The sequence below is a fragment of the Meriones unguiculatus genome, chromosome 6 (assembly GCF_030254825.1).
Source record: "Meriones unguiculatus strain TT.TT164.6M chromosome 6, Bangor_MerUng_6.1, whole genome shotgun sequence".
In the NCBI taxonomy this organism is placed as follows: domain Eukaryota; kingdom Metazoa; phylum Chordata; class Mammalia; order Rodentia; family Muridae; genus Meriones; species Meriones unguiculatus.
Genome location: NC_083354.1, coordinates 114662213 through 114688748, shown reverse-complemented (window position 1 = coordinate 114688748; position 26536 = coordinate 114662213). Strand labels below are relative to the sequence as shown.

Here is a 26536-nt window from a genome sequence, read left to right as displayed (position 1 = left end):
CAACCCCATCTGCACCTTCAAGGACACTTTTCTTTATAATTAGAAGATTTATAAATAGAAGCTTGGTCATAATTAGTTCTTTTATTATTGTCATTCTCTCTCTCCAATCATCCTAACTTCTTTTGCAGGAGAAAAATAATTAATCTACCTGTTTTTCTATAAATTTAGCTAGAAATTTTTTTTAATTCAAATTTCTAATCTTTGCAGAGTCAATATAAAATTTACTGGCAATCTTTTTTTTTTACAAATGACTCACCAAGGTCTTCTGAAGGAACAACAATGGATTATTTTCTCTCATTAAATTGTCTGTATTCTAGCCTCTGACCTCGCCCACCAAACAACTCTTGAGAAATTGACCCTATCTTATGTATTCTTTTCTCATACATTCATTTCAACTGCAGCCTCCCCACCGCTCCCTCTTCTCAGTGACTCCCCTCCCCAAACCTACTACCTTCTTACCCAAACCCTTTGAAAAGTGCAGGCATCCCAGTGATAGCAATTAAGTGCAGCATAACAGGATGTAATAAGAATAGGCACAACCCTCATGACAAGGCTGGACAAGGCAACCCAGTAGGAGGAAAAAGGTCCCATGAGCAGGCAAAAGAGTCAGAAACAGCCCCGCTCCCATTGTTAGGAGTCTAACAAAAGTCCCAAGCTAAAGAACATCAGCACATAAGCAGAGGGCCTGGGATAGACCCATGCAGGCTCTGTGGTTATTGCTTCAGTCTCTGTAAGCCTCTGTGATCCCTCCTTAGTTGATTCTGTGGGCCATGTTCTCCTGGGGTTTTTGACTACTCTAGCTCCTACAATCCTTTGTCCCTTTCTTCTGTGAAGATCTCTGAGCTATCTCCGCTTAATGTCTGTCTGTGGGTATCTGCATCTTCTCCCATCAGCTGCTGGGGGAAGCCTATCTGATGGTGACTGGATAAAACACTGGTCCTATGAGTACAGCAGAATATCATTAGAAATCATTACATTGGCTTCCTTTTCTTCAGTCATGTTTGGCTCTACCTTAGGCCTCTAAGCCATCCAGCCTTTGGAACCTGGCCATCTAGGCAGTGTCAGGCATGTATCTCCTCTTTCACAGTGTGGGCCTCAGGTTAGACCAGTCATTGGTTGGCCATTCCTACAAGGTCTGAACCATCATTGCCCCAGTGAATTTGCAGGCAGAGCAGGTCATAGATTTTTTGGTGGGTTGGTGTTCCAGTCCCACCACTGGGAGCCTAGCCTGGTTACAGAAGATGGCTGGTGTGATATGGTTTAGGCTGCATATCCTCCATTGCTAGGATTCCAAGCAAACAGCTATTCACCTGGCAGAGGGGGAGATGGGAAGCTAGTATTAAAACACAAATCAGAATGAAAACTGTCAGTTGCCTCAATTTGTCCTCTAGTGGCAAAATTAAAGGAGAAAATGAGTTATGTGACAAGTTTTTGTAAAAACCATCAAAGGCAGTTTAGAAACTAGCCATGCTGAAATCAGCACCAGGAGCTGTACAGTTAGCTATATTCTCTAAGATGAACTTAGACAATCCTACAGTTAAAGACAAGCCTTGACACAGATGCAGGCAGAAAAAGCCCTCCATGCGTCAACTCTGGCCTACCTGGTTTTAAGTGAGGATATCCCACGGCTATCCCATGCCACACCAGAACAGAATTTCTCAGATGCACCTCCGATCTACATTGTGGCAACACTGTAGTTCATCAGTGGCTGCACTATGTTTGTCTTCTCTTCTTTTTGTGCCAGGATGCTCATGAATTACATGGAACCAGTCACAACAAAACCATCAGTATCCAGATATTCTGAGGCAGGTCACATAGTTGCCGATAACTTACTTTTCACATATCAAATTCAAGTCTCTCAAAAGGGAAGAGAGAATTTGGCTTATAGCCCATTGTTGGGATAAGTAATGTAGTAGACACAATATCATGCCTTCTTATTATTTTTTAGGAATAAATGACTAAAAAAGAAACTTTCTAGAAGGCCTTGCAAACAGTACCTGAGAACAGTGGCAAATCTCCATTATGCCCTTCTGTATAACCGTATGTTAAGGAAACAGGAAAAGAAATATCTTCATGGAAATGAGACAATTATCAAATAGCTCAGACCCATGTAGGTACTACTTCCCTTCTTCTTTCCCTATCTTGTATCCAGCTTTATTTATTTGATGACTATTTTCTTAATCACACACAGCTGTTATAAGGACATTTCCCTGGATTTGGGGAAAAGTATTAGTCAGTCTCTTTTTATTTATTTTTATCTATATATAAGAAAACAATTAAGCCTTTTCCTTACTTGATGGACATATTGACATCGATGGCCGGGATATCATTTCTCAGACATGTGATGTAAGATCAAATGCAGGCCAAGAAGCACTTATGAAAGGAGAGGCATAGGTAGGTAATGATGACTTCCTTCCATTTGTTTTAGAGATATTTTATGTGTGCCAATGAAATCAGCAAGTACAAAACATGGACATGGTTGAAATGCATCTTGTTGGGAAATTCTCCAATGGTAATGTGTATAAAGTAATAGAGGAAACAGCTAAAGCGGGGTGGGGGTGCCACTTCTACTCATTGTGTGGGACATTAGTGAGACTTGCCTTATGGGAACAAAAATTCTGATGATCTAATATTATCTGACAAGGTAAAGCTGGCAAAAATAGAATTGTCAAAGGGGCAATTTAAAATATGAAGCCATTTTCTTTGGAGGTGCTGATGAACCAGCAAGGAATCAATGTGCGGCCTTGCCTACACTTACTCTTTACCAGTATTCTGCAATCAAATATGTATTAACAGCATGCTTAAAATGAATTCACTGTAGTACCAGGCAATCAGAAAACTTAGCAATAGGGAATGTCATTTTTTTAGGTCACCTACTGTTTTGTTTTTCACCTGTCTGGGAGAAGCTACATTCAAGCCACCTAGTTTCTATTCAGCAGCAAAAAACAAGTTCATTGCACCAATGACAGAATATTCTCCTTGACAAGAGTTCCAAGATTGACACATCACTGTTTTCTGGAAATTATTGAAAAGTTCCGCTCAATCAAAGAGAACTTTATAGTAGGTAATCACACTAGAGCCAACAACTAGATTATGGCTTCCTGCTTCCAGCTGGGTCCTCTGTTTCAGCATCCTTAGACAAATTAATTAGATTTACACACTGGTCTGCTTCTATAGCCTTAGCTTTTATGTGAGGAATTTTATAGTAAATCCCATTTTTCTGTGCTTCAGATATAAAATTGTAAAGGAAATATGTAAATCTTTAGCCCCTACCTCCTAGTAAAGGGAGACAGCCACATAAAACACGTAAGTTTCAATAGTGAGCAATAGATTCTAAGACAGAAACAGCTATTACATTCAAGAAGCAAACAACTGAGTTAATATTAAAATGCGGGTTCCCTTATATAAAAACTATACATGGGTTTATTTAAGAAAAATATGGGATATTTCAAAACAAAAAACTCTTACGTAACAGCCAGTTGTCACTGGAATATTCGTTACTGTGGAGATGTTTGCAGAGGTGGTGATTTTAAAATGACTTCAGGTGAGCAGGTGCAGCTCAATAGAAAAACGTTTGTTTGCTTAGCAAGCAGCGGTCTTGGCTTTATCCCCAGCACCATAGAAAATAAAAAATAATTAAAAATACAAATTCCTTCTAGTTTAGCTGGAAAAGGTTCCCGAGAGATAATCTTGCTTGCTATCCGAGCTTCTGCTTTTTCAGGCTTTTTGTTTAACTTTAACTTCTGCACTAAATTCCCGGCTGCCCTTGAGATGCTTTCGTACATCACCTCATTACAACAAGCATTCCCTAGATCTTGGTATAAGCACCTTTCAGGTGAAGAACGTTCCATTCACAAACTCTTACCTCAGGGACATAAATCAGGGTGAGGTTATCTGTCTGTGTCTCTCTCTGTGTGTCTTTGTGTCTCTGTCTCTCTGTCTCTGTTGTCACCTCTCTCTCTTGCTCTCTCTTTCTGTTTCTCACCAGTACAAATAGGTGAAGAAAATATATCAGGAGCCTTCATAGCTACATACAGAAAAATTTAAAAGAATGACAGGAAGACCTCATCTCAAGACAGCATAAGAAGAAAACACACATAGGAAACTGGAGTAAAGCAGACAGACATGAAAGCTAAAACATGGTGAATTATGCATTCATTGAGGATGCAGGTCACAGGATTTGCAGTCAGGAAAGTTTGTTTTCTAATTTGTAGTTGTCTCAAAACTAACCGGGCCTCTGAGAAGTTTAACTAACTTCCTGGAATATCCCTTGTACTCATATCTGAAACAGTATTTTTATATGAAAATTAAGTCACAGGGAAATAATACCATCTTATTTTTCACATAGTTATTTTAGAGGAGTGACTGATGTTCAACAAGAAAGCTTACCGTGAATCAAACCTCCAGAGATTTTATTTTATTATATTTTATTTTCAATACAGTTTATTCAGGAACCTTGAACAATCCTCGGACCCTGGGGAAAGCCAGCCCACAGCTTAAATAACCTCTGGGTAGCCAACCCAGGCGCGCCACGTGGGCAATGCAGATAGGTCCACATACATGGAAGCAAGCCAGATCCTCAGCCTTAGCCAAATGTGGAATTGTTCGTGACAGAGAGCACTCACCATCGGAAGGTGGAAGGCGGAAACCAGCTCCATCTTTAAGGCATAGCATTCCGCAGCTCTCTACAGTTCCCCCTTTTTGTTTTAGATGCATCAGGCAAGAGTAGAGGTCTGATCTCTGATATTAGAAATAAATTGGGACTTTGTACCGATGTTCATTTAGGTGTCATCCACCCAAAGAGCATCAGACCCGTCTGATACCTTTTTCTCAGAGGCGGGACCTGGGGCATCAACCCTCATGCAATCAGACATGCTCTTCTCTGGGTCCAAAGCGGCTGACCCTGAGTGCAGTGCTTAGCCTCGCATCCTGAGCGTAACATTTTAGCTTTTTATGGTAGCCAACCATGCTTGGGGAGAATGTCCTGCTTCAATGGCTGTAAAGGCCTGAATGATCATGGCTGCATCACACTGTTGTGAGACTCTAATCTTGCATATATACCACAGGCAAACCAAGGAGACCAACACCAGAAGGCCTGCTAACGCTCCCATGCCCGCCCATTCCTTCAGATGATTCATGGCTGCAGCAATCCATGTTGATAATCCTGTGGCTAGTCCTGCGTCCACTCTGGTAGAATTTACTGTGACCATGGCCACTCTCAGCTGCTCCATCGTAGTATCGAATTCTCCAGTCCAATTACCTAAAATATAGCTCGACAATTGTTTAGACAGATTTGCAGCACAGGAAAAATTCTCATGTTATATGCTAGTGACTCAAAGTCCAGCATATTTTCATTGACAGCCAAGTTGAGCGATTTGCCATAGGGTATCAATTTGCTCCTGCACGAGGTCAATCCTCTGATTGAACGAGATTTTCTTAAAAGACACGTAGTATGTGTGGGGTCACACTTAAAAAATGATGGAAGGCATATAAAAAGCAAAGTTATCAAATGGCTTCAATAAGTAAATTATTACAGAAGAAATTGAAAATTCTCAAGTTTAGTATAAACCAATGTAAAATGAACACTTGAGCATAATGGGTAATGTTTCAGAGAAAACTTAAAGTAGATAAAGTTAAAATAAAAACTCTAACAGGAACTCGATGACTGGCTCTTTGGTCTCCCCACCCCCGAAGGGAGGAGCAGTCCTGTTAGGCCACAGAGGAGGGCTTTGCAGCCAGTCCTGAAGATACCTGATAAAACAGGATCAGATGAATGGGGAGGAGGTCCCCCCATCAGTGGACTTGGAAAGGGGCACGGTGGAGATGAGGGAGGGAGGGAGGGAGGGACTAGGAGGGAATGAGGGATCGGGACACGGCTGGGATACAGAGGTAATAAAATGTAACTGATAAAAAAAAAGGTAAATAAAAAATTAAAAAAAAAACTCTAAAGTAGTTGCTAAGTATGTTTCTGCATGTACGTGGTTCTCACGATTTTTCTGTTTTATTATTATTCCATTTTTTTCTTTTTCTTTTTTAATTTGCATGTTTGATTTCAAAAGAGAGAAAGAAAGAAGCATGATATGGGATAGATGAGAAGATAGGGAGGACATGGGAAGAGATGAGGGAGGGAAACTATCATCAGAATTATTAAAATATTAAAAATCAAAGCAAATAAGGAAGCAAAAAAAATGAGAAGCTCTTCTTTGCTTCCGTAGCAAGGTGAGTATAAATAAGAATAACATTATTTAAAAATGGAAGGGCAGGGCGGAAGCTACGACTGGGGAAGGATAAATGACACTAAAGTGCATATTGAAAAGGTCGTATGGAAACTTATTCTACATCCAAGCAGAGGTTCTAGGTTATATTCCTACATGGTCCTTGGTGGAGTGTCAGTCTCAGAAAAGATTCCTGTGCCCAGATATATTTGGTCCTGTAGAGCTCCTATCCTTTCCATGTCATAATAACTCCCCTTCTTTCATATGATTCCCTGTACTCTGCCGAAGGTTTGGTTATGAGTCTTAGGATCTGCTTTGATACACTGCTAGGTAGAGTCTTTCAGATGCCTTCTGTGATAGACTCCTGTCATACGTCCAATGCACATCCCATTTGTCTTTCTAAGTGAGGACTGATCATCTTATCCGTGTCTGCTTTCTTGTTTATCTTCTTTAAGTGTATAGATTTCATTATGTTTATCATATCTTGTAAGTCTATATAAGTGAGTATATACCATGTTTGTCTTTCTCCTTCTGGGATATTTCACTCAGAATGATCTTTTCTAGATTCCATTATTTGCCTGCAAATTTCATGATTTCCTCCTTTTTGATTGCTGAGTAGTATTCCATTGTGTAAAAATACCACAATTTCTGTATCCATTCCTCCGTTGAAGGACATCTGGGTTGTTTCCAGGTTCTGGCTATTACAAATAAAGCTGCTACAAACATGATTGAGCAAATGTCCTTGTTGTGTACTTGAGCAAATTTTGGGTATATACCTAGCAGTGGTATAGCTGGGTCTTGAGGAAGCACTATTCCCAATTGTCTGAGAAAACACCAGATTGACTTCCAAAGTGGTTGTACCAGTTTACATTCCCACCAGCAATAAAGGAGGGTTCTCCTTTCTCCACAACCTTTCCAGCATGTGTTGTCACTTGAGTTTTTTATCTTGGCCAGTCTTATGGGTGTGAGGTGAAAGCTCAGTGTCTTTTTGATTTGCATTTCCCTAATGGCTAATGAGGTTGAGTATTTCTTTAAGTGTTTCTCTGCAATTCAATATTCCTCTATCAAGAATTCTCTGTTTAGCTCTGTACCCCATTTTTTAATTGGATTACTCAGAGCAATAGTAATAAAAACTGAATGGTATTTGCATAGAAACAGAAAGGAGGATCAATGGAACTGCATAGAAGACCTAGAAATAAACCCACACAACTATGAATATTTGATTTTTGACAAAGAAGCCAAAACCATTTAATGGAAAAAAGAAGCATCTTCAGCAAATGGTGCTGGTCCAACTGGATGTCTACATGCAGGAAAATGAAAATAGATCCATATTTATCACCCTGCACAAAACTAAAGTCCAAGTGGATCAAAGACCTCAACATAAAACCAGATCCTCTAAATTGGTTAGAAGAAATAGTGGGGAAGAGGCTAGAACTCATTGGCACAGGAGACAACTTCCTGAACAGAACACCAACAGCACAGGCTCTAATAGCAACAATCAATAAATGGGACATCATGAAACTGAAAAGTCTCTGTAAAGTAAAGGACATGGTCATCAAAACAAAACGAATGCCTACAGATAGGGAAAGAATCTTCACCAACTCTTTATCTGACAGAGGGCTAATATCCAGAATATATAAAGAACTAAAGAAGCTGAAAAATAGTTATTGTACTTTTAATCAGCAACATGGTATGACTTGGCTAACTTTTATAGTGCTGGAAAATGCTATGCATTCTACTGAAAGGAAAAAAATCCATCATCAGTTTCTTTCACTCATGAATCCTGCAAACTACTATAATGACTGGGTTCATAAGGTATGCCCAATTGTACAATAGTGGAATGAATCTTATGGAAGTAACCAAACACCTTTTGATTAGATTGAGGGACTATTAGATTGAGGTATAAGATAGAATCTATACCTGTCACGAGTAAAAAGTTCAAGAACCCGTGGCCGTATAGGTCATAGGCCCTTATTATTGTTATTATTATTATTATTATTATTGTTGTTGTTGTTGTTGTCGTTGATGATCACCATATTACAATAACTCTATTGCTATACATCACAAAAATAAATAAGCTAAGGAGCTTCTAATTTTCAACAATATAAAATAAGCATCTGGGAATGAAGTACCGCTTTTCAGACATTAGACAAAAGATACAGCAGGAATGTGATCTCTTATAAGACCAGTCCGGCTGTAATTGCTGGCTCATCAGATTTTGGACTGAGCCTTTTGTGTGCAGTGCAGACACAGGAAGATTTCACAGAGGCTGGTGGAGACTGGAGTCCATGGGTAGAGAATGGGAGGAAAGGGTTACGGAGATGAGATTCCTAATTTCTAAACTCAGTGTAAAAGAGAGAAAAAAATATTTAAGGGTGGAGAAGGAGCCATCATGAATTGTTTTAATGCTGTATTTGTTTAGCAGAATAATAACATGAACTTTTCTGTACAGTCTATAACCTGTCTAGACATACATTGTTCTCAATACAAGTTCCAGGTATGAGTTTCATCTTGTGGAGTGGGTCTTAAATCCCATCAAAAATAGTTGGTTACTCTCTCTTAACATTTTTGCTGTTATTTCTCCAGCAGACATGTCTTTCCAGGTCAGGTATTACTGTAGCTATCAGAGTTCACGGCTGTCTAAGACTGATGATTACTTTTCTTTTTTCTTTTCTTTCTTTCTCTCTTTCTTTTTGGTTTCTGTCTTTGTTTCTTCATTTCTTTGTTTGCTTGTTTCTTTCTTTCTTTTTGCTGTGAATTGCACCTTCTAGCACTATGAAAGTTAGCCTGTAAAGATGAATTTCCAGCTTAATTTTTTATGTTCTCTGACTCAAGTATGCAGTGTCTTCAGCAATAGGATCTTAATATCAAGTTCTGGGATGTAACCAAAAGAGTTAACAATAGTCTACAGCTTTTGCAATTCTATGAGATTTTACTGACCAGTAAATCCTAAAGAAGTAACCCATTGATGGCACTGGCTTTTCATTGTTCGCCTATGGTGTCTAGAAGGGGAATTGTTATATATGTAATTTTAAATCTACTTGTTACCAAAATATTTCAAGAGTAACACCAAATTTAGTATAGTGAATATTTTATTTGTCCCCAATATATAATTTTGCTATTTTACAAATTAAAAAAACCCACAAAGCTTTATTTATAGCATTTTATAACCTTTGTTTTGCTTTGAATATTAAATTATTTCAATCATTCTCTATTTAGATCAGACACAATTCAAGTGCTCAGTAGGTATAATCACTAAATGGCTACCTAAGATTACACATCTTGTTTAATGTTAGGTATTACTTTATCCATGGCATAAACTGTTATTTCCTAAGATTATTTATGGTTAAATATATGAAGAATACTGTTAGATTGTCTTCAAGTTTGGTTGGTATATTTTGCTAAGCTTCTTGGTGCAAATTTTCTGCCCCAGGCACACAGCCTACGTTCCTTCTCATATCCTTTTCTCTCAGGGTAAATCTTGCCTGTAGTTTGCAATGAATGCTGAACAGAATGTATTAAAATCTGGTATTTGGGGAATGTGCAGAGACACCAGATACAGTGTGAGAATGAAAAACAATAGAGCGCTGACTTCTAAAATGCAATATGTATTTAGACAGAATGTATACCCTTACGATAAATGGCACAATTAAAAAAATGAGACTATGCTTTTTCTGATTAGAACTTGTGAGGTCTTTACTATTCACTACTTAAAGCATTTCAATCTCATAGTGACAAGAAGACAGAAGCAGCCATCATAGAAAACATTTTATAAAACAAGACAGATGAAGTGGGGGGAAATGCAGATAAATTAAATTATATTCAAGGACATTGTTTTTGCAAGGATATTATTCTTATTTTTAGGAAGAATGAAGATATTTAACTTCAACTGTACTAGAAGCAAAGCACTTTATTCTAGTTAAAAGAAACTGTCTTACAGTATGAAAGTTACAAATAAAAGCATTGCCCTGAGAGTTTGCAATTTATTTTCCCATATATGTGTATTCCCAAGGAAAGAGTAAATAGGTAATAATTTGAGTGCATCATTGGAAGGTGGCTTTTCTAAAGCATAAGGGATATTTAACTCCATTATCCTTCCCTTTGATTCAGGATTTAAGCCTCAGTCTAAGTGAGTAGATCGTGAAGTTGAATAGAATGGAAGGACTATGTGCCAGGGTATGTGGGCTCATGCCTGGTCAAGAGCGGATGTGTCAGAGTCACTCTTAAAGCTCTTAGGAACTCAGCATGACAGACATAGAGCAGTGGGGAACAAACTCACAGAGCCATTAAATTGAATATGTTATCATGATCCTTAAAACATGCATTCCTGATAGAAAATGGATAAAATGTGTATTTTTATATTTCTCTTTAAAGGACACGTTGCCTTGAATTTTCTATTTTCTTTTTAATAGGTGAAGGTTTACATCTTTTATGGTTTTTTTTGATCATCACAAATAGCAAGGATCACTCTAAAGTGCTGAATTTTTTTTTCATAATTCTTACCTCAATAATATATTCTTTTCTTTTTAAATAGTTCTACATTTATTGCCATTATCATTATTATTATTAGTTCACCTTTTATTAAAATAAATTATTGTTATTTCCCTTTTTATTAAAACAGGTACTTGTATAATACAATATATTCTGATTACAGTTTCCCCTTAACTCTACTTGTCCTATTTACTCCTCACATTTGAATCTACTCCCTTTCTGTCTCTTATTAGAACAGAGCAAGCTTCTAAGAGATAACAACTAAATATAACAAAATAAAATATAATAAGATAAAATAAAAACCATAACATCAAAGTTGGGCAAGGAAAACTAATGGAAGGAAAAGTTCCTCAAGAGAAGACACAAGAATCAGAGACTCACTTGTTCATAGAGTCCCACAAAATATTAAATTAAAAGCTATATAAAGAAGAGGACCCATGCTGTTTTTGTGCTTGCTGCTTCAGTCTCTGTAAGTACATATGAGCTTTTGCTGATGTTAATTTAGAGGGCTTTTCAATCCTGGTATCTTCTCTCTCCTGTGGATCTTATACTTTTTCTACCTACTGGTCTCCAGATACACTGTCCTCTGAGTGGGAGGGATTTGAAGCTCCTATCTTATTTAGAGCTGTGTAATCCAAGGTTTTACTCTCTGCCTATTGTCTGGTTGTGAATCTCTGTATTTGTTCCCATCTGTTGCAAACGGAAGTTTCTTTGATCTAAGGATATAGCATAATATCACCAGACATCATCTTATTTGTTATTTTCTTTTTCAAAGACAAGTAGTATTTGGTTTTGCCCTAGGTATCTATCTGGTCTATTCAGTCTCTGGTTCTGGTGTTGGGTATGGGTTCCATCTGGAGGAAAGGCACTGAAGCCGAATCAGATGTTGACTGGTTACTCCAGGAAAGTTTAGTATCACTTTTGTCCTAGCATATATTGCAAGCAACAGGGTATAGCTAAATTCGTGTTTATGTTCTGCTTTTGGTACCCTTCAGAGTACCTTCCCTACCAAAGGCACTAGTACACAGGAGAGAAGACTCTATGGAAGCACCAGACCTCCCTCTCTGTGTTCAATGAGTTGTGTGGGAGTTGTCTTCAGAAATCAGACTTTGCTTTCTGTGAAGCAACATATTATTTTGGCAACAGCCTGGGTTGTTTGAGGGATTTGCATAAAATCCCTTTGGCCAACAACTCAATTAGAAGTAACTCACCACCCGCAAATGTTCCTCAATTGTATCTGTTTCTTCCTGCATACCCTCCCTCACCCCTATCTCCCTTCTCTCTCCCCTGCCTGAGCCTCCTGTTTCTATTCTCTCCCCATGACCCTGATCACCCATAAAATCTGTTCTACTTACTCCTCTCAGGTTGTTCCATGTGCCTCCCCTACTTCACCAGTTAGGCCCTAACCTGTCTTTGTAGGTTGCTTAGCATTTATTTAATGACTAATATTTACATATTAGCAAATGCATCTCATATTTACCTTTCTGGGTTTGTGTGACCTTACTCAGGATGAATTTTTTTTCTAGTGCAATCCATTTGCCTGCAAATTCATGATGTCATTCTATTACAGATGAGTAATACTCCATTGCATAAACATACCAAATTTTCTCTATCCATTTTTCTGTTGAGAGACATCTAGATTGTTTCCAGTTTCTAGCTATTACAAATAGAGCAGCAGTGAATGTGGTTAAACAATTAATTGATCCTGTAGTAGGATAAACTGTTTCTTTGGTTATATTCCCAAGAGTGGTATATCTGGACCTTGAGGTAGATTGATTCCCAACTTTATGAAAAACCATCATACTGATTTCTATAGTAGCTGTACAAAATTTGCACTCCCACCAGCAATGGATGAACATTTCCCCTTTTCTACATTTTGCCATCATGAGATGTCACATTCTTATTTTTCTTAGACATTTAGACAGGTATAATATGGAATCTTAAAGTAGTTTTTATTTGCATATCCCTGATGGTTAAGGTTATTGAACATTTCCTTAACTGTTTCTCAGACAATTTGAGTTTCCTCTATTGAGAATTCTCTTTTTAGATATGTACCCAATTTGTAAATTGACTAATTTGGTTCTTTTAATATCTACTTTCTTGAAGTCTGTATATATTTTGGGTATTAGCCCTCTGTCAGATGTGGACTTGGTTAAAAACCTCTTCCCATTTTGTAGGTTGCCACTGTCTGAATGACAATGTCCTCTGCCTTATAGAAACTTTTCCTTGTCATGAGCTCTTATTTATTAATTGTTGATCTTCGTGTTTGCGATAATGGTGTTCTGTTCAGAAAGTCTTCACCTGTGCCAATGATTCAAGCATATTTCTTACTTTCTCTTCTACCAGGTTCAATGTATGGTTATTTCTTTCTTTCTTTTTTTTTAAACCCTTTGTTGATTCTTTGTGAGTTGACTTTATGCATCCCAGTGCCACTCCTCTCTGTGTCCCCTTGTTAGCCACCCTTTGCCCTTGCAACCTACCCCCCAAAAGAAAATAAAAATAATAAAAAAAAATAGACAAAACAAAACAAAGCATAGAAAATCTTGCCTTGGAGCTCTAATGTGTCACAGTGTGTCCCACAATATGTCGTCTGCCCACACTTGTTTCCTTCAAAAGTTCATTGGTATGAACCATTGATATGAATCATTGGTCTGCCTTGAGATCTCTGGCTTTTGTCACACTATCAGTATTAGACTCTTCCTGGTTATCCAGTACTTGCCTCATGTCATGGATATTCTTCAGCATTGGACGAGCAAGACTGGCCCTTTCATGTGTTCCACCAGTTTACAGATCTGGGTCTGAGTGTTAGCTGAGTTCATCAGCCTGCTGGCTCTCCTGGGCACAACCACACCACCAGGACAGGCTCTCCAGCACTGCTCTGGATGGGCCACCCAATACCACCATCAGCAGGAGGTGAGGTCAGTTCTCCTGTTCTCATGCCCTCGGGGCTGGCTAACCTGCACGAATACCTCCAGAGATTGTGCTGCCCACTCAAGGCTCAGGCCTCAATCTATCATGTGCTCCAGTTGGCTCGCCTGTGGCTTTTCACCAGGGACAGCTCCACTCTGTTGCCCCAGCAAGGTACAAGGCCTGCACTCCTGTGACAGATGGGGATGGGGCAACTCTCCTGCACTGCTCTCATGACTCCAGGGCCAGTTCCCCAACACACACCACCGGCTGCCTCAGATAGTAAGGGGTGAAGGGGAGGCAGAGGGCAACACCCCCATTCCAGGCCACCTCGTGGCAGAGGGGTGGGAGAGGCAATACTCCTAGGGTCATGCTCTCAGGGCTGGCAATCCTGTGACCTCCCCACCAGAGCCAGCTCTGCTGTGTTGTCCAGATGCAGGGCCTGCTATCACAATTCTGTCGCTTGTGAGAGATGGGGTCAGCTTTCCACAGTGCTGCAGCCAGTGAGGGGCAGGTTCAGTTCTGCACAGTCCCCAGGTGACTGTCAAGCCCAAGACAACCCCACGGTCTCTAGGGGCAATGTGAGCCATGGCCATCAACACCAATCCCTGAACATGGACCCAGACATAGCCATTCACTGCAGCATGGGCAGGGATTCCACCATGGCCTTAGGTGGTGGGACTGAGTCCTCATCATTCTCACTTCATCAATGTCATGTCTTTTCATAATGCTCAAATTATTTCACTTCTCAATTTCTCCCCTCTGTCCACCACACGCTTGCACATTAAAGTGGCTCTTGCTGCAGACAGGCCACAAGCTGGCAAGCCTCTCAGTGGCCTCTTCTGCTGACCAGCACTGTGTAGCACGTTAGCAGGCAGGTCTCTGTGTATCTGATTTATTGTTTATTTATTGTTTTTTGTTTTTGTATCTTTGAGCCATTTGGAGTTGAGCTTTGTATGGGTTGATAATTATGTGTCTATTTACATTTTTCTAGATGTAGACATCCACTTTGAACATCACAGTTTGTATAATATGCTATCTTTTATAGAGTGGGTATTTTGGGCTTCTTCTTTTAAAACCAAGTGTCCATATGTTTGCTAATTAATGGCTGGGTCTTCAATTTGATGCCATTGATCAACATGTCTGTTTTATGCCAATGCCATGCTGTTTTATTACTATGGATTTGTAGTAAACCTGCAATTGGGAATGGTGAGACCTCAAGAAGTTCTTTTATTGTTCCGGAATTTTTTGTTTGTTTTTCAGGTTTGTTATGTTTTGTTTTCCACATGAATCTGAGAATTCTCCTTTGGAGTTCTGTGAAGAATTGCATTGTCATTTTTATGGAGACTGCACTAAATGTGTAAATTGCTTTTGGGGTAATGCCCATTTTAACCATGTTAATTTTGCCAATCCATGAGTTTGGGGATATTTCCACCTTTTGATATCTTCTTCAATTTCTTTCTTTAAAGACTTGAAGTTTTCATCACACAAGTCTTCTCTAGTTTGGTTAGTGTTCTCCCAAGGTATTTTATATAGTTTGAGGCTAAAAGACACTGTTTCCCTGATTTCTTTCTCAGTCCATTTATTATTTTTATATGGGAGGGCTACTGTGTTTTGTGAGTAAACTTTGCATCCAGCTACATTGCTTAAGGTGTTTATCAACTGAAGGTGTTCCCTGGTGACATTCTTAGGGTTACTTTTTGTTGTTATTGTTTAAGATTGTTTTATTGAGTGAGAGGCAGGAAGGGGTGGGGGCATTGCAGCCTCCCCAGGCCCCACCAAGGGTAACAGACCCCCTTCCCACCCAAATGGCTCCCCTGTACTATGGGTGTCTTTGTGCAAACTCTGCCCCATGGGAAAGAGGAGAATGTGAAGTGGCAGCAGAAAGGATTGGGGTGCTACTGGGTGCTGGGGAGCTTGTAGGGCTCCCAGAGGAGGGCAGAGAAGGTGTTGACTTTTTCAACATCCCAAAACTCGTGGGGTAACAATGGCAGCTTCACAATGTGAAAGTCTTCATACAGGTCTTCCGTCTGGTCCAGGTATTGTGTCGAGACTCACACACCTTGCAGGGTTTTTCAGGGTCAGGGAAGACAAGCTGGTTGGCAATGATGTTGTGGGTGTCCATTTTGCACTTGGTCAGCTCCTGGATAAGTTGCACTGTCTCATAAAAGAACAAGAATTCAGCGATGCACACACAGATGTAGGTCGTCTGTTCAGGGTTCTTGAATTTTTCATGAACAGATCGGATGACAGGCAATGTCTCTTCCAGTTTGGTCAGCATTCATGTCGCCCAGGCCGGGCATGTTTCACATCTGGGAGACAGATGAAGGAGCTGATCCGGTTGTTGATCCGCATGAGGCAGCCCAGGCCCCGCTTCACGATGGTAGGGAAATGCAGGAGCCTGAGTGTGTGGCTGGTGGGTGATATGTCAAGCATGGCCACTGAGAAGCTCATGCGTTTCACCAGCCTCATGACCTCGGCATAGCTCCTGACCTCATCGATGCCGAGGAAGGCGCTCATGGCCTCCTGCATCATCTCCTTGCCTAGGCTCAGCATGTTGTCTTCTTCGAAGAAGCCATCAGGGAGTTCTGCCATGCCCAGGCTCGGGTCTATCTCCATAGCAAAGACGTTGTCATAGCCTTTGACTTGCCTCTCCAAGGCACCTTGGAGAGCTTCTGATCAAATGCATCTGAGATGCTGTGAATTGGGTCTGTGGAAATGATTAGAATACTCTCACGTTCCGTAGACAGCTGGACTGCCGGGCCGCAGCTGCATGTGGTCTTACCAAGGCCACCTTTGTCCCGCATGAAGACCCGCTTAAGGCTGCGCTGCTCAATGATATTGCTAAGCATAGGTTCCAGCGGTTCGCATCAGGCACATCCTCGAACTCCTCTGCTTCAACCAGGGTTACTTTTTTACTCCAGCATAACACCCTGCAACAAAGATACTTCGCCTTCTTTTGTTCTAATTTTTATCTCATTGATCTCCCTCAGTTATCTTAAGTCTCTAGCAAAGAGGAAAATGCTTGAGCATCTTTCTTTCATCTGTTGTATTTTGTTGGTAATGCTTGACTCTGTAGCTTATGTTCAAATTTCTCAATCTTTTTTTTTTTATAAATTTTTTTTCATTTTGAGTTTTCACTATTATTTCTATTTCCTTTTTTGGGTCTTAAACAGTTTTACTTATTTTCCTCCATTATTTCTTTGTATTTTATTGGATTTCTTTAAGGGATGGATTTTTTTTTTATTCTTACTTTGTGTTTGTGTTTTCCCGGATTTCTTCAGGAGACTTACTGATTTACACTTTAAGAACCTTCTATCATCTTCATACATGGTGCTTTAAGAAGAGCTGTATCTTCATACAGAGTGTTTTAAGGTCTTTTCCTTAGGGTTCAGTCATGTTATAATATTCCAGGCCTGCTGTACTAGGGTTGCTGGTCTCTAGTGGAGTCATATTGCCCTGCGTGATATTGATTGTATTTCCATGCTGGCCTCTAGCCATCTGGAATTGGGATGATTATATGTCTAGATGATGATTTCTGGTTTTGTCTTTATTGAGTGGGTTTTTTGTTTCTTGGTTTGTTTCTTCTCTTGATTTTTAAAAGAGTGTTATGGTTCTGTGTTATCTGCTAAAATTTCTATAGATCTGATAGCATGCTCTGGGGATTCCAGTTAAAATATGTTTCTGGGTCTTGGTAACTGACACTTTGAAATGGACATAGACTAGGTTCTTGAAAAGATGGAGAGCAGAGTGTTCAACAAAGTTCTTCTCACTTAGTCTTCTTGGACCAAGAGTAGGGAGTAAAGAGAGGTCACTCCAGAAAGTCTGCAGTAGCAATGGGGATGAGAATGGGAGATTGGATCTGTTTCCCTGGCCTGCTTATCTGCTGTGTTTGTAAAGCTAGTGCTTTAGGTTGAACAATGGGATGAATTGGGGGAAGGGAGGTTGGAGATATTTATGATTCCTTGGGAATGAGGTCAAAGGTTAAAGGAAGGCTACAGCAGTTGTTCTGATACACAGCTTGGGACCAGACTGGGAGGATTTGTACTGAAGAAACAGAAGGACCTTTGAAGCTCTGCAGTCAGACTAGCAGTTTCCCCGGCAGGACTGGCCTTTGGCTTAGCAAAGGGTGCCTGCTAGAGAGCGCTAGGGGCTGGAAAAAGCAACAAGCAGGGAGATGAAGGTTGGAAGGGGGAGAACTGTGGAATCCACAGGAGATGAGAATAGCGTTGGGAAAAAAAGCTGCATCAGCGTTGCATTTGCAGAGGTAGGGATGAGCTTGGGAGGTTGGATTTGGAGAAGAAGGTGGCCTGATCAGAGGGCATGTTCACAAAGAATGCCTGCTGGTGTTAGAGGCTGGGATAATGGGATGAGTTGGGGGAAGAAAAGTTGTCGTAGGTCTCTGTAATGTGTTGGATATAGCATGAGAAAGAAGAGAGAGGCTGCAGCAGTTGGTCTGCTAGAGAGCTGAGGGTGAGACTGGGGAATTGGGACCAATGGAACAAAAGGAGAGGTGAAAACCTAGAGGCTCTGTTTATCTGCTTCCCTGGAAGGAGTGCTTTGTTTTGTTTTGTTTTGTTTTGTTTTGTTTTTATTAGCAGCTGGTGTTGAGGGCTGGAAAAAAGCAACAAGTAGGGAAAAGGAGCTTACAAGGGTAAGATCTGTGGCATCCAAAGGAGATGGGAGCCTGTGGGCAGACAAGGCTGCACCAGGTGTTCTGTTGTTCTGTTGCAGAGCTCGGGTGAGACTGAGTCATTGGATCTAGAGGAAAAGAGAAAAATGATGTAGATATGCAGTCAGTCTATCTTATTCCCTGACAGAAACAATATGTTCTCTTTTCAGCACTCAAGAGGACTCCATTTTATAATCTAGTGATCAGCACCTAAAGTTTATTCACAGGTTAATGAACACATCCATTGGTTAATCCTTCAGTCTTCCTTCACATAACTTTACAGTTTTACAAGTACAAAAGTACCTGTTTTAGTCTTCACTTGCCATAATAGAATACCTGAGGGTGAGAAATTGCAAATACAAGTTTAATTTGGCACACAGTTTTGGAACCCCAAAAGCATAGCATAGCACAGAAAGCATTAACTGCAGCTTCTTGTTCCCTGATGTTTACGTCCTGATCCTGGTCCCTTTTAGAGACCTCCAAAAAAAAAAAAAAAAAAAAAAGAAAAAAAAAAGAAAGAAAAAAATTTCTAACCTCAGTATCTGTTTCAAGCCATTGCTTGGTGGAGCCTCTAAGAAGACAACTCTGGTAGCTCCTATCTGCGAGCATATCAGAGTATCCTTAATAGTAATACAGTCTGACTCTCTTCCATGGAGTGGGTCTCATGGTTGGCCCTGGCATTGGTTGGACCTTCCCTCAGTCTCTTCTCTACCTGTTTTATCTTTGTCCTCAAAGGTCTTGTAGATAGCATAAGTTTTGGATTGAGGTTTTTGCGGGTAGGCTGGTGATCTCCATCCACGAAGGGTCTTGTCTAAATAAAGGGTCTCCATGGCCCCGATACTAGGAGCCTCACCTAGAATCTCCTCACATACTCCCAGAGGCCCATGCTGACTTAGGTCTGCAGCTGTTGCAGTGAGGCCTCCCCTCCCCCCATCGTACTGAGACTCACAGTCAAACATTGAGGGAAGCACAAGGAGTCTACTGGGAAAGAGGGGGGATGGATAAATGGACCTAGAGGTGACAAAAGCTCCACAAGAAGACCATCAGAGCCAGTCACCCAGGGCCCAGAGGAGCCTATGGAGTCTGTCCTCTACTAATAAGTAGCGGATGGGAATCTCAGGCTTCATGTCAGCCTACTACTTAGGAGAATGGGGATATCTCTGACATGGACTATATTGCCTGCTTTTTGATGACTTCCTCCTGATGGGACTGCCCTACCAAGACACAGGGAAGGAAAATGACCTCAGTCATCATGTGAATTGATGAGCTGAGGTGTTTGTGTAGTGGGGGGGTCTCCCCTATTTTGAGGAATAGGGGAGGGAAATGAGGAAGGAAAGGTGGGACTGAGAGGAGAGGAAAGATATAAATTGATTAATTAATAAAAAAAGAGAAAAAGGACTCCTTAACCCCTCCTCCTGTGCTGTAAACAGTAAATGCGCAGAGATTCTGAGCTGTTGCAAAGGTAGCACATTGCCATCAGTTCATAAAAATTATTCAACACCATATTTTCTTTACATGTGTTTATCCTTTCTTCATTCTCTCTTTAGGTCATTTCAGGACCAAGCCATGGTAAAGGAGGCACAATGTCGCCTATCTCCTCTATCATCAGCATTGCTACAAAACCTGAAAAACTCAAACACATAGAAACTACAAAAAAAAAGCCTTCATACTCTTCATACTATTACTTCTAATTGCATGCTCTCCACAAGCACCTCTAACTCAAGAAATAGTTTCTATGTGAATTAGACATGCTGACTCTTTCCCAGACTGTCATCCTTTCACTGTTTAAAGGAAAACCTCCTGTGAGGTATTTGTTGTATGTTTGTTTCATGCACTGTGTGTGGTTTGGTTTTGCCATGTTCCAAGGCTTCCTTAGGCTCAGAATATCTTCAGTACAGAAACTTTCTGGGTCACCATTTCAAGAAAACTCCGGTTTTGTCTATCTAAAGAATCATTGCTTTTCCTACACACGAAGGAAACAATGCCCTGTACAATGATTAGTAACGTGGATATAAATATATAAGATTGGTATGAAGGCAGTTTATCTTTAGCCAGCTAGTTACCCAAATGACAACACAGGGAGGCCATGATTTATTTATACTTTAAGAGCACAGTAACTGGGGATTATAAATCTGTTCTATCCCTCCATTGCTTATTTAGCTTCCTCCCAGGCAAAATGCTCATAATAATTGCTTGCTGGAGGTATTTTATGAATCTCTAGCTTCAGATATGCCATTCTCATCCAAATTAAGCAAAAGTGGATTTCACCATAGATGAATAATCACAGAGTCAACTGCAGATACTGCCACTGTCCACACTAATATTTTTTTGGTAAGACAGTCAAAAAAGATATCTGAAGATAAATCTCTTGTTTATTATTTTTGTTTTTGTTTTGTTGTTGTTATCATTGTGAGATGCAAAGTCACAAGGAATTTCCCTGTGATATCTGAGTGTTGGGAAACCAGCATCTGCATGCATACTACTTTTATACTAAATGTGCATAGAGCCTAGCTTCACCCTTTTCTGTGATGACACACAGGCTTCTTAACACCATTTGTTTGAAAGGCTATTTTTCCACATTACATGCTCTTGGTAGAAAAAAAAATACAAGGAAAACAGTGATTGATTCACTGAGAGACCAGAAATATTTATCTTGATGGCCAGTTGAGTTTTATGAATACCAAGACCATTAACTACTTCCTATACAGAACCTCAACATTTGAGTATTTTTTAAAAACATGTGACAGTGTTCATCTTTCCTTTATCTTCAATAAAGCTGCTAACTAAATAGTTCACACCTCATCTGCTGTTTTCATCAAAACTCCAAAGCATAGAATTTCTATGGTAGTATGCCAGGAAATGTGTAACTATTTAGAAAAAATATTCTGTTTACGTTTCAAATTTGAGGATATAGCTGACCAAAACCACATGTTTTGGAAGTGAGAAACCTGATTCCAACTAACAAATTTTTAATGTCATCACTAAAAGTGAATTAAAATAGGTATGAATTATTTTAAAAAAATGTGACAAGCAAAGTAATTTGAATAGAGAATTTGGCCAGACACTTTTAATAGAAATGACCCCATGTAAACTAGAATTTAATTATCTTAATAGTGCTGATATTTCAAATTATGTAACATGTCAACAAAATGTGTTTGCAAATAGTGATGCACAAATATTCTTCCAGTTACTAGAGTCTTCTCCTTCACACTTGGATTAGTTTCCAGAAGCTACTACCATGTTTTTACCTCTGTTCAGTGAGCAATCAATGTTGTTGGAGTTTTCAGAATACCAATCATCCTACTGTTCCAGTCATGGCCAAGGAGGTATACTCACAGACTCAACGGTCTGTTTAAATGAGGCTAAAGACACAGAGGGATATTAATGGCAATAGGTTGTGTTGACGACAGGTTGGTATCTGAAAGTGATCCGATATGTGGGAGAGAGCTCTTGGAAGGAACATGTTTTAATGTGCCCTATTTTCCTTCACCCTATCAAGTTCAGCCTGCGAAGAACTTCTTTTGAGCCAAAGCAACCACAACAGATTGGATTAAGAATTTTCTCTGGTCTGGAGATATGGCTTAGGAGTTAAGAGGACTGTCTGTTCTTCCAGAGGTCCTGCTTTCTATTGCCAGCAACTACATGGTGGCTCACAACCATCTATACCAGCATCTGATGCCCTCTTTTGGCCTGCAGCTGTACATGCAGCTAGAGCGCTCAAACAAATAAATCTTAAAAAAAATAATTTTCTCTGTGACAAAGGCCACTATCCAGTTGGAAACAATGTTGGCAGACAATACAGATGCTTTATCTTTCGTTAGAGAAGTAAAGCCATGCCTTCCCTCTCTAGCCTCATTTATTATTTGGAAAGAAAAGGAGACAAATCTCCACCAATTAATAATCCAAGGAAATGCCTTGGACATTCTCCAGTGAAGAGGAAGGATATTGGTGTGAAGACGAAAGAAACATCTCAATTGGAGAAAACTAATAAATATCAAAGCCCCAAGATACAGGGGAGATGAAGCAGGGGGATTTGAGGAAAGTTAAAGAAAAGCTATTTCTAGGAATCTTACCATCACACCAACAGGTTTCCAGTGTAGTCATAACTGGAAGGATGCTGCCCGTAGACACATGTTTGTCCTGCTGGCTATTTTTCCTTCTCGTCACTTACATCTGCCAATTGGTTATTTTCTTGATGTTTTTCTATCTTGTTTATTCTCTCTGTCAATCTGTTGTTTATTCTCTGGTTTTCTGTCTATATTATCTGTATTGGCCATTTGCTGTGTTCCTGACTGTTGTCTATTCTGTGTCCATCTTGTGGTCTATTCTTTGTATGCCTATCTGTTAGCTATTTTGAGTGTTCCTGTTGCCTATTCTCTGTATATCTATCTTGATATCTATTCTCTGTATGTGTCTGTTCTATTGTCTTTCTGTTGACTCTTCTGTGTGTGCCTGTCTTTGGCTAATCTCTGCATGTCTAGCTTGTTGGCTATTCTGTGTGTGCCTGTCTGTTGGCTGTTCTCTGTAGGTATGTCCATCCACTTGCCTATTCTCTGTCCTCTTTCTATATGCTTCTCTGTTGACAGTTTTTTTGGTAAAGTTTGAGAAATTTATCTATTGAGGTCCACATTTGAGAGGGAAGACAAAAATAAGAGCATTAGAAATAGTTAATGCCTCTGGGATCTATGTCCCATACAGAAAACATCCAGCTCCTAGTTCAACTAACTTGAATACTGACAATCTTTTACTTACTTCAATTTCTATTACTTTACAATTTACATTAAAATGCATACAAAATTTTTCTCAGTACTCAGGATACTATACCAAAATCCCACAGGCTTGGTGATTCAGAAAAACAAAATTTTATTTTTCACAGTTCTTTTAGCTTGAAGAGCAAAACTGAAGTTCCAGCGGTCCCTATATATTAATAGGGCTTGATTTTATATGCATGGGATCTGCTTGCAGCTGTGTGCTCACATAAGAGAACAAATCAGAGCAGAAAACGTGACAGCTTTTGAAGCCCCTCTGATAGAAACATTAATTTACCCTTAAAGGTTTGGTCCAGGGGCCCCTCTTTTTTAAAACATCGCATTTAAAAACTGAATTTGGAGGAATAAACGCATTCAAACCATAGTAGCATCTAAGATTTAAGCAAAACTATAAATAGTGAGAGAAATTATTAAACCAGCCATATATTCTTATATACATTTATATGTGATTGTACATATATACATATATATTTATATATCTTCACAAATTGTTAGTGAGAAAGATTATGATGTAAAATATATTAGCTTCTGAAAAAAGTATTTGCTAATATAACAAAATGTCTATATCATATATGTCATAAAGCAGTCATCTCTCTCTCTCTCTATACAACTGTAGTAGAGGAAACGCTTCCAACAGACTGGACTGTAGGCAAGTCTGTGAGAACGTTGCCTTGTCTAATCACTGATGTGGAAAGTTGCAGTGGGCTGTAGGCAGTGCTACCCAAGAGAATGTGCTTCTCAATTGTATCAACTGTGAGTTGAGCAAGCCACAAGGAGACGGGCAGGAAGCAGCAATCTTTCGTGACCTCTGCTTCAGTTTCTTCTTCTAGGTCCTCACATCCCTCCACGATGAACTACTGTAAGCTAAATAAAACGGTTACCACCGAAATTGCTTGTTGTCCGGTGTTTATAACAGAAACAGAAAGCAAGCTAGGACAGTTACAACCTCCTCTGTGACTCTGGAAACATGTGACCTTCCTTATTTACATGAGTGAATGGCAAATTAACTTATTCACATAGCTTAATAGTCCTAGAAAATAGTTCGAAATTAAAAAAAATCAATAAAATATGATCAAGCAATCTTTTTAAAATAAATATTACAAAATAACATTTGCTATTCTAAGAGAAAAACTATTTTTAAAATCCATGAATAGCTCTTCTAGTGTACAATTTTTATATTTGTAGTTTAGGTGGCTAACGTGCACAGAAACGATTGTTAGTGTCATCAAACCTCAGTGAGATGCAAGCCAAACCACAGGTTTCTAGTTTATACCTCTTGGACAACTAGAGAAAAATATGCTGAATGCTGTAAATTAAGGCAAAACTGGAATTTTCACCAGTTGCTGGTGAGGAAAATTTTGGTATATAATATATTAGCCTATGAAAAATAGACTTGGCTAATACTAAAATATTTAAACAGTATTACCACATTATTTTATAATTTCATATTCACAATCATGGAAGGATTACTGATAACAGTAAGAATGTAGAAAGGGCCAAAATGCCCATAAACATATGAATGGGTTAACAAAATATTACCTAGAGTTGCAATGGCATAGAGTTAGAAAGAAACAAAACACATGCAAAAATTATTAAGAATATTGATTAAAAATCCTCAACTATTTTGTGATTCCATTTCCAAGGAAAAACCAGAGTACAGAAAACCACAAGAAATAAAAGCTGACAATTGGTTGCCAGGAGTCAGTGGAATAGAGCAGATGGAAGAGGTCATTACTTTTGAGTGCAGAAATATAACATTAGATGGAAATGATAATCACACACATGCAAATTTATGGTTGTCACTGGATTTTTAAAATTAAAAATGCAAATTATTTTGAAATAAAGAACAACTTGGAATTGTGCTGCTTGTGAGAGCAAAACTAGGAGAAACAGGAATGTAAAGGAGACAGATCTGTACCTAGAAATCCTTTATTCCAGGCAGTCTCCTGAGTGCCTCAGACATACTCAGTTGCTGTACTCCTGACGTTCTGACAGCGTCTGACACCTCCACATGGTAATGCCACCTGAGCCAGAAATGGGGAACAACTGCTGTGCATCAGCCTCTAGGCTTCCTTTGAAACAAATTCTTCTGTAAGATTTAGACTCTAAAACATGAAGTCAGATAAAGCCAATGAAGAAAATGTCTTTAAGCTTTAAAAGATAAATAGTAGTAAGAGGGTATGGTCATATCACTTAATGGAAATGGAACTATTTTAAAACGATAACTCTGTTAGCATAAATTCACAGGTCGCCTATTTTAAAACTATCATTAAAATCATCTAATGTGGTGTAATACTTAAAGCTGTTTTTAAGGCACCTACAAGCAGATAAAAATGAAAAATCAAGTTGAGTCACTGGTTGAACATTTTTTCCCCCACAGATAAAGTAATAAGCCCAGTTTTATCTCGCAACCCAGATATTGTCTCCTGACTCCTGCTGGTGAGGGAAAGCAGAGATCATTACTTCGGGACATAAAACTATTTTTTTCTGTTTCATAGCTTGAAATCAAAACACTATTTGACACTGTAGAACAGACTGTCTGAATGGAAACAGGAGAGGTGTTATCCATGGTCACAGAGATGGTGATGATATGTATCAGTCTCCTAACTAAGGAGTACACCATGAAGAAGGAACATGCCACAGCCACAAATCAAACAGCTCAGGCAAGTGTCATGTTACCACAGTGGTTTGACAGTAGAGTCCCTGCCTTTCTACGCTGATGTGACTTTCTTCCCCTCACCTGTATTCTTTGCTTTGGCAGTTCCTGTGACATCGGTGAACTCCCACGACTTTCCTCCTGTTCTTTTGCCTGGCGTAGTTAATAGGTTCAGTAGAGTAAATAGTAGCCTTGATTAATCTTTCCTTCATTGCCACCTTGTCCTCTGAATGTTCTTTCTAAAGGTATTTACTTAGATTAACATTCCCTGCCTGGAGTGGGTCTCTATCATTTGAGAAGATTAGTCTCTGTACTTATGGTTTTAATGCTATCTAGAAACTACAAAGATGGCTCACCTCTGAGGAACATTTGTTGTTCTTGCAGAAGACTGGAGTTTGATCCCCAGTACCCACAGGGAACCGCACAACTGCCTATTATTCCAGCTTAAAGGGACCTAACACCCTCTTTTATCCTTCACAGGAATCCTCACTCACAGATGGACAGAAACACACACACACACACGCACACAGACCTATAAGAAAGAATGAAAAGATACATTCTAATGCTCTAGTATGGAGTGTTGGTCCAGAATGGGAATTATAATGAGAGAAAACAGGTGGAAGAGTTTTGCGGGGAGAAACTCTCACTTTGGAATATTGTCCTTTGACACCAATAGGTGAAAGTTGTCCCAAGCTTCACAATGTTCTCCATTATGGCTTTGATGATAAAAAGAAACTCTTATTCAGGTAATCTACAAAATGTTCAAAACTGGGTCATATTTGATTACATGTGGAGAGAGATGAGAAAGAGTAGAACGATGTCTTGA

The 26536-nt window shown here is 39.4% G+C and overlaps 1 pseudogene; it reads right to left on the bottom strand.

Annotated features, from left to right (window-relative positions):
• Positions 1 to 15511: 15511 nt before the first annotated feature.
• Positions 15512 to 19115, bottom strand: LOC110539831 (ATPase Get3-like; annotated as a pseudogene).
• Between the last annotated feature and the right edge of the window lie 7421 nt (positions 19116 to 26536).